At 39.5% G+C, this 6000-nt stretch overlaps 1 protein-coding gene across 1 annotated transcript in view; it reads right to left on the bottom strand.

Moving 5' to 3' along the window:
• Window positions 1–390: 390 nt before the first annotated feature.
• Window positions 391–6000, bottom strand: part of NEMP2 (nuclear envelope integral membrane protein 2) — a 147957-nt gene continuing 142347 nt past the window's right edge. The window contains exon 15 of the transcript XR_009256744.1: window positions 391–1394. The gene's annotated coding sequence lies outside the window, so the exon portion shown is untranslated. The remainder of the gene's footprint in view (window positions 1395–6000) is intronic.

Here is a 6000-nt window from a genome sequence, read left to right as displayed (position 1 = left end):
GATTCTTTCTCTCTCCCTCTCTCTCTTCCAGGCTCTCTCTCTCAAAATAGATAAACTTAAACATTTTTTAATAGAAGAAAAAATAACATGACTGTGGGGGAATTATTGTCCACCACTTTGTTTCAATAGGCCAAAGTGAACCACAGATGAAACGTGACATATATCTTGGAAGAGTAAAAACTGGTACAAGGGAAAGGACATGGGTTTTAGCGTAAACAAGGCTGGGTTCACTGGGATCACTTACGATGTGATCTTAAGCTAAAATACTAAGCCATGTAACCTCTTTGAATCCATTTCTTCATCTGGTAAAATGATTTATGCCATCTCTCAGGAATATTGTGAGAAGGAAATGAAATAACATATGTACATCTCTAACACAGTAGACTGATGCTCAATAAAACAAGCTACTAATACTTTTATTATTCCTATATGATGCAGTCAACCTAAAAATTACCAGGAAACAAGACATAAGTTAAAAGTTAAACAGTAAGTTAAAGGAGAGACCTCACTTTATTCAGTCAGCAATTCAGTTGGTTAATGAATAGAGACTAATGGGCCAGGTCACTTAGATGGATGGTGATAACAAGAGGGCTTCCTCTACTGCACCACAGTAAGAGCAGTCTCTGGGCAGCTTAATTCTTTTGTTTTAATATAGTAACAATACTATATTAGCAGTTAACACATTGATCGCTAGATTCCAAGTGCTGTGTTAGATATTTACTTGCATTCTTTTATTTAAGATAATAAGCAAATTTGTGTATCCCTAGATGCCATGGCATAACACGGTCTTTTCCTCCTAACTAGATATTTTGCTTACATTTAAAAAGCTAAATTAGTTAAGCTAATTATTTTTCAAGATTTTCTTTTTAGAACATTTTCCACAGATGCCTCTCACCTGTTACCCTCTACCAGCCACTTGCTTCCTCGTACCGTCACCCCTAACTCAGCCCAACTATTCTTAAGGACTGGCTCCCACATTGAGGAGGGTCCTAAAGATCATTGCCTTTTAATACACTTCGTATGTTACCAATCTTCTGCCCTGGTTCCCTGCATGAGATTTTAAAATGCCAAGAGACATATATATTGTAAAGGGCTTTCTGCTATGTTATAATGATGGGAGTATAAAAACAGACTTTTGCATCTATGTATAAAGTCTTTAAGATGGCCCTTCTGACCGGAAGAAGTCCAGCCAAGCTAAGCCTACAGGAATACTTTATATCAGTAAGCATTAACCTTAACTATGAGTGGCAAAATGACAAAATAACGGTGGCTTCAATTACGATGAAAGCGGTTGGGTAAGCTGAATGGTGGCTCTACCCCAATGTCCTCAGGGACTCGGACTCCTTCCATCTTTAGACTACGGCCCTTCTTCTCATGGTCTAAGACAACAGGATCTGCATTGCAGGTAGCAAGAGAGAGGAAAAGATAGGAAAGAGTAGGTGATTTCTCAGCTCAGTGACCAGAACCTAGTCACGTGACTATACTTATATGGGAAGCTGGAGAATGCACCCAGCCATGTACTCAGCCCCAAACCAGGCATTTTATCACCCTGGGAAGATAGGAAACAGGCAATGGAGAACAACCAGTAATCTCTATCACTCAGTCCAACTGAGCTGTCCAGGCTTTGGCCTTGGTCTGACTGCTGATCACACATCACTTGTTCTTATCACTAATGTCTCATGACCTTTATAGTCAGATCATTCCAACCTTTAGCCACGGTCACTTATCTAGTTATAATGTACATATCTATTTCATCCCCAAGGAATTAAAAGTGCCATAAATGTATGCATTTATCAAAATGATGAAGAAAGTGAACCTCCTGCCAATAAAAGCACAGATGAAAATACAAGACAAACATAAGCAGTGACTCCTCTCCCAAAATCTGGGATAAATCTCTGAGCAACTTCCCTATCACCTCCTCCTATCAAACCAGCCCCCCTGCCTCTGTCTGTTGAGTGCACAGCATGCAGACAAGCTTGTGTCCAGTCTATACTCTGCTTAGCCATTCAACTTAGGAGTCAGCTTGGCCCAGTCCACAGAAGCTGGATGTAACTCCCTGTCCTGCATTCACAGCCCAGAGTGTGTTGCTGCAACCGGCCTTACACAGCTACCACGCAAAAACAGCACTGCCCATTCCATGGCAGAAAGTCAAACCACACATGCACACATTTGCTGCATTCCTCCAAGGGGAAAAAAGCAAGCAGAGGTTACAGCTTCCTTCTTGTCCCCCAGTTTTGTTTCCATTTTTTCCTCCAAGTGCTAAATGCAAAGACAGAGTAAAAACACTAAGTTGTAACCTTCACATCCATAGTGAACACCTCTAATTGTATCTGGCTTGGTACAGACTGGTTGAAACACATGTTCATAAAGCAAGCCTAAGTAACAGCACGTATCCCCTTAGAATGGCAGGGAACTCCATTAAAGTCTGGTTTGTGCACAAGTAAATCTTTGAAACTGATCCAAGGGAAGTAGCTGTTTTGAGCTGAACTTTCTTAAAAGGTTTTATTTGTTTATTATTTCTGATAACCAGCCTAGCCAAAATTCTGGCTCTCAGGAATATTCAATTCTCAGGAATATTCAATATTCCTGATCCTGAGCCATGACTATGCAGGATTTAGAGTTTTCTTTATTTACCCATTAGAAAGAAAGAAAGAAAGAAAGAAAGAAAGAAAGAAAGAAAGAAAGAAAGAAAGAAAGAAAGAAAGAAAGAAAGAAAGAAAGAAAAAGGAAAGGAAGGAAAAGCAAAAAGGCAGAACCATTCCTGGGCTGGCTTCGTGGCCTTGTGACTTGTGCAACTGTAGCAGGCTCCACATCAGAAAGGCACTGACCCTGGTTCTGCTATTGTCATCTTGAAATTTTTAAAAACTTTTTCTTTGAGAGTAGGCCAGCAAGGAGATGGGTTATATAGGTGACAGGGATTAAGGAGGACACTTGTGATGAGTACCAGGTATTATATGTAAGTGAGGGATTAAATTCTACACCAGAAACCAATATTACACTGCACGTTAACTGGAATTTAAAGAAAAACTTGGAGGGAAAAAAATAAAATCCTCTTCTTACAACAACAACAAAATTATCTTTGAACTTGTAAGTTAAGTGGAAAGGACAGTGAAGCACGTGCATGAACAGGGGCACGATGTACAATGTGTGTCTGTCCCTCTTCCTGTTGCCCCCATTCCATTCACCTAATGCTCACAGTGCCCGGTGAGGACAGAATTCTCATGGGCCCATGATGTACAGGACTTCAATGAGACTCAAACTGAATGCAAGTGTGTTACACTTATGACTAAGTGGGGGCACTGACAGCCCCCGAGAGCCAGAACTTGCTTCCAATGAAAAAGGAAGGCAATGGTGTTCTGAGGAACCTGAATGAATAACCAAGAAAACCTATCACCCCTTTCTTATCTGTGTATTTTTCCTGTATTAGCAAATTGCATAGGCTGAAGATCATGGCATGGAAGGAAAGGGAACTAGAGGGCCACCTACAGTGCCTTCTCTTTCTAGTCCTTCCTTGCCGGTAAGCTGAAGGTAGAGAGGGCTGGCAGAATGTGTGAGTACCAAGAAAAGAGAAGAAATAAAAACAGTTGAGCTAGTATCATGGACTGTTTCCACTACTGTGGTAAGAATAAAATATATATTCATGTAGAGCTATGGAAAATGGATCATGTAATTCTAGTGATTCCATATAAATATTAAATACACTTCTATCTGCATTTAAAACTGGCATGACATAATATAAAGATGAATAAAATTCATGCCAATAAGTGAAGTTTTAAAATTTTCTTTACCTAGAATGACATTAAATAGCAAATAAACAATATCACGACAGGCTGAGAGACCGTGGAAGAAAGGAAAAGTCTTTTTATTTAGACCTGTATGTACTTAAGTACTTTAGTACTGTGTTTTATTACCTTTTCTCCTGCTGTCTGAAAAAAAGCCCCCCATTTTCATTTTGCACCAGGTGCCACAAATTATGTAGCTGGCCCCAAATTGGTCTCATTTCCACTTCTAACCTCACTGTCTTTTTCTCTATCTGAATTTTTGTCATATCTGCTGGCCAGTCCCGGAGCCAGCCCACCAGTGAGCTAGGTCTACCCTAACTGAGAGTTGAAGGGTCTTTTTAGTTTATCCCCAAACTGAGATGATAAGGGAACCAAACTATGTTTTGTGTACATTTCTCACCTGGGAAGTAAGCGGGCCCTTTGTGCTGTGACATTTCAAGCACTTTTGCCATAAACTTACTGACACTCTCCACCAGGTGTCTCCAGCAGATTTGTGCAGGCACTTAACATAATATCAAAGGCAAATTATAGCAAAGTTCTTGTCTTGGCTAACTTTTTCCAAAGGGTTGCCTTTAAATTACATCATTATGTTTTAAATATGCTGCTTTCTTAAAACAACTCATTCCTTTTATTGTGTCTTAAGTATTCTTTTCATTACATGCTTCTTAAAGAACTGGAATATATGAAGAAGTAAAAACAAGGAGGAAAATCCAACACCCAGACACAATTACTGCTGACATTTTAGTCAATTTTCCTAGAGTGGTTTTCCTTCTGTACAGAGAAGAGGGAAAACATGAGCTACAGAGGGGGGAGAAGATAGCTGTAATATATATATGGCAAAGGGCCTGTATCCTGAAGATATAAAGGACTCCTACAGATCAACCAGAAAAATAAAGCCCAATTTTAAAATGGCCACAAGACCCTTTACAAAAGAGTGTTTAAATGGCCAATAAATATATGAAAAGTGCTCAACATCACTAGTCACCAAGAAAATGCATTAAAACCACATAGACACGGGGCGCCTGGGTGGCTCAGTCAGTTAGTTAAGGCTCTGACTCTTGATTTCAGCTCAGGTCATGGTCTCGGGGTTCTTGGGTTTGCGGGTTTGTAAGTTGGAGCCCTAAGGGGCTTCCACTGCTTGGGATTCTCTCTCTCCCTCTTTCTCTGCCCCTCCCCTGCTCTCTGTCTCTGTTTCTCTCTCTCAAAATTAGTAAACTATATAAAATAAACTTAGAATAAAAACCACATAGACATGCCACTACACCCAGCAGAATAATATGTATTAGAACTTGGAACAACTAAAAGTCTCTTACATTGCTGGTGGGAGCATAAATTTGTACTACTTTAGAAAAATATTTAACACATATCTGAACAGCCACTTTGGAAAAATATTTAATAAAGCTGAACATATGTGTGTTCTATGACCCTTTTCTAGGTATATGCCCAACAGAAATGCATGTAAATATACATCAAGCGACATTTACAAGAATATCCATAGCAACAATATTCAAAATAGCCAAACCCTGAAAACTAAGCAAATGCTCAACTACAGTAGAATAAGTAAATATGTCACTGTATACTGAAATAGAATGAAACAGTATGGACTAATCTCACATACATTATGCTGAATGAAAGAAGCAACAGAGAAAAAGCATGTACTATATGATACCATTCATATGATGTTCAAAACCAAGCAAAACTAAGGGAAAGCACCATCAAGATCCCTCCTCAGGAGGAAATGCCTCAACTGACTGAAGATCACATTGCCAGTCCTGGGGGCTCTGAGCTTCAGAGCTCCTGTAGAGTTAGTTAAGACTTTGCTGACATTGCAATTCAACCTAACTTCTACTTCCGCTGAGTCCTGTTTCTTTCCTTCCCCTCCCTCCCCTCCTCATCTCTTCTCTCCTCCCACAATCACTTGTCCCTGTTACACAGTATATCTGAGGCTGCCTCCTTGGGAACCTAATCTAAATGAGAGTAGTAGTTACCTTTGAGGACTCCATGACTAGAGAAGGGCAGGAGAGAGCTTGTTGGGGTGCCAGTAATGTTTTATGCCTTGATGGCAGGTACACAGGAGTGTTTATTTTGTAAAAGTTCATGGAGCTGTATAAATTTTGTATATTTTACTATATGTATGTTATACTTCAATTAAAACATCTGCAATACAAAAAGCCAATGAATATACTTGAAGAATGTGTATATTTGAACATTTTTCTAA

The sequence above is a fragment of the Neofelis nebulosa genome, chromosome 2 (genome assembly GCF_028018385.1).
Source record: "Neofelis nebulosa isolate mNeoNeb1 chromosome 2, mNeoNeb1.pri, whole genome shotgun sequence".
NCBI lineage: Eukaryota > Metazoa > Chordata > Mammalia > Carnivora > Felidae > Neofelis > Neofelis nebulosa.
Note: the sequence above shows the minus strand (reverse complement) of the source record. Positions and strands in the feature narration are given on the sequence as shown.